We start from the raw sequence: 3,573 nt of genomic DNA, 5'->3' as shown, positions 1-3,573 counted from the left end.
AGAACACTTGAACGAAGCACCAGGATAATATTGGGATGAACGAAGGGGCACGGATATAGAATAATTGGAGACCGAAATTGACACTTAGAGCGAAGAAATATTCCGAAAAGATGGCCTCCGGATGATCGAGAGAGAAAGCAACTCCTTAAATGCTCTGGATGGATGAAAATAATTTGCATGACTTGAAACAATTTGATAGGATAACATCGAGCTAGCACCGCAAATCTCCGGGAGAATGGACAAAATTAAAGAGAAATCTTCTTCTTTGGTCTTGAAATAATGACGAGAAACACCACCAAAATTACTGAGATACTCCGGGGGAATGAAAAGCGAAGGGGTTTGAACCAACAATGAAAATGATTTGAAACCGATCTTGGAGAAGGCATGTGGCTGATGTGATCCATTCTTACATCACACTTGAAAAGAATTGAGAATAACTCCAGGGAAAAGAAAAGAGTCAGGTAAGATCCTGGGAAAAGACCTGTGGGTTAGGGCCCACTAAAAGAAAACAGCGTTGAAAAGGATGGTTGAAGTGATAGATGATGCACCAGAATGATTGAAGAATTTGAATGAGGTGACACCCTCGAATTAATTGGAACACAGACGAATCTCCTGAGATGTCTTCCGAACTCCGGAATGATAAACTGGCGGGAGGCGAACGAGCAGGGAAAACACTTGAGCCAAGGGAAAGAATGTGCTCAACCCGAAAAAAACTTGAACTGAATCCACCGGAAAAAGAAAGGGATGAAGAATGTCAAACAAAAGAGAATTCACCAGTTGAAACAATTGACGACAGACTGAAGAGTCTCCACAGGAATAAAATTGATGCTCGAAACATACTTAGGCTCCGGGAAGAAGAGGGTAGGAGGGCGGGAAAAAAACAAAGGCAACTTGGAAGGGGGAACCGACGAATAACTTACTACTAGGGAAAAGGCTAGCAGCAGCGCGGGTTTTAGATGTATCAGTAGCGTGGGTACCCGCGCTACTAATACGGCGCTACAGCTAACTCATAGCAGTAGCGCGTGCGCACCCGCGCTACTGCTACACAAGTGTAGCAGCAGCGCGGTTATGGGAAGCTCGCTACCGCTAGTAGCACTAGCGCTCTTTGGCTGGACGCGCTACTGCTATTGAGGCGCTGCTGCTAACTTTTGTACACTCGCTACTGCTAATTTAAGTAGTTTTTTTGGCATATTTGTTTTGTATTTGAACTGGCTTTGTAGAAGAATCTTTAGCACATAGAAATGTCATCATGATACACATACAAATGCCTGCGAGACCACAAATGTAATCATAGCATGTACATACAAATAGTCTCTTCATAATCATCATCCAACACGAAGTGATATCTTGTCATCATCTCGAAAATAGCAATACATGCAAGTATCAAATACTTGCAACTACAACAACGTCATCCATCTAAACAAAGGTATACGCAAGAAGTGCTATCACTATGAGTGAGAGCGGAACCATGCAGTACATGAGGTGGCGGTTACGAGTCCTCTCTCGCGCTAGCGTGAACCTCAAGTAACTAGCTTCTCCTTCTGGTCTGCTTTTGAAGCCTTTATGGCTGGCCCCCTTGAACCCATTCACTTGCGCCTGACACTCATGCCACTCGTTGTACACCCCCGGAACCTTCCCTTTGTACACGACATAGCATTTCCATCTCGCCATCAAGAAACTAGGTACCTGTTAGAGATGCATGTTCATGAAGAGGATGTACAATCATATATATGCAACAAAATATACTAGAGCAACACCAAAAAAGAAAGGTTAGCAACTAGATGCAACATATACAGTATGCAAATTAATTAACTAGAGGTACGCAGGTCATCGTACGCAAACTAACAAAGTAGCGTTACGCAAGTTCGGCAGGGACCGTGGACATCACAAAGTTTCATCGCTACAAAAAGTATACAAGTTCAACCGACACATATCATCATCATCGGCATCATAAATCACTAGAAGTTCCATCCTTCCATATCATCGAGGACGAACCCTAGCTGCTTGAACGGCGTGAGGTCTAGACGTTGCATGCCTATGCGAGTTCGGACGTCAGTTCGCGATATAGGGCCGTGGTGGAACATCCCCTTCTCATCGATGACTTCTTTCATGATGATCGTTGCAATGTCGCTTTGGATGCGAAAGAAGTCATCTCTAAGTTTATAATTCGCTTCTCCATGAGATTCTAGCCACTTGTGGATATGATCATCATTTCTGCTGTTAATGCGAAGCTTTTGGTGATCCGTGTTGAACTGAATCATGAGATGGACGATGTAGAATCCATCCTTCTTGCTTGGTTTTGGGACATGGATGCAGGAGAAGTTAGTTTTATGCGCGAAACCCATCTTCTTGTTCCTTTGTTTCTTGATATGCACGTGGCCACCTCTAAAGCTGAAGCCTTGGAGAGCATCATCTAGAATATTCATTATGTGGGTGTAGTCCTTTTTCTCGTAGTCTCTGGAAGGGTCGAAATACACGGCGTGGGAGACTTGCGGGTAAAGAACGATAAGGACGGCGCGCCCGTTGCTGCGGGGAAAAGACACCTCAAATTATTCCCCATATGAGAGTGAAGGAATGATTGAAATGTACGAAAGGGTTGTCCGGAACTGACTTACTTTGGATGATAAGGCACGAGGACAATTTCCCGGTCCTTATTCTGTACCATGAAGTTTTGGAGGTACTCCCTAGCAGTTTCACGCTCAAAGTCGCCGAGACTCAAGAAAGACTCGTGCATGTAGTACGGATCCGCCACACAGATTTGCGAGATTTCTTCACTCTTCATGACAGAGCTCATATGTAGCGCAAAAAGGCGGACGATAGTAAAATCAAGCCGCCTTGTTAGAAACATCTCAAAGATATGGTCAAACCGCAGGAAGAACACCTCCGCGGGCCGTGTGTCGATGTAGCACTTCCCCTCAGGCACACGAGCCGCATATGTCGGATATCCTAGATCCTTTGAGGCTAGTAGGCTTTTCTCAGTCGACAGCACATGGTCATGCAGTCTCCTGAGATCCCCTGATAGTGCCTCAAGCGGTTTTGGCGGTAGCATCCGCTCACCCGTGAGATGGAACATGACCGCACCTTTCACGGGTACATGCTCTTCAGAATGCATCATCTGGCTGCTGTGTGCTCTGGCTTGTTTGGAGGCAGTTACCTTCCCCGATCTCTTCCTCTCCTTTTTCTTGGGCACACCTTCCAGACCCTTCCTTAACCCCTGCCCAAGTGTTCCCGGGCAAAGTACTGTACGACCCTCGCGCTCGGCTAGTTGAGCCTGTGTTGAAGCGGCATCTTCAGGCGTGTCCTATGAGGATTTCATGAAGAGAGACTTTTTGCAATCCATGGTATGACCCTGCCCGGGCATATCATCCATATCCTCATTAGCAAGCTGATAGCCCGATTCGTCATATGGTTGACTCATCATATCTATGTCACAGTCATACGCGTTTGTATTGAGGTAATCGATAGGGTCGACCTCCGTCTCATCATCCATTCTCTGTTCTACAGGAGAAATTACATCAGCCAGTACTATTGCACCCCCTTCATCACGTCGTCCGCCGCTCTCACCCGGCACTA

This window comes from Triticum aestivum, chromosome 6B, assembly GCF_018294505.1.
Source record: "Triticum aestivum cultivar Chinese Spring chromosome 6B, IWGSC CS RefSeq v2.1, whole genome shotgun sequence".
Classification (NCBI taxonomy): Eukaryota; Viridiplantae; Streptophyta; class Magnoliopsida; order Poales; family Poaceae; genus Triticum; species Triticum aestivum.
The sequence above is the reverse complement of the archived record's forward strand: the minus strand, read 5'-3'. Positions refer to the sequence as shown.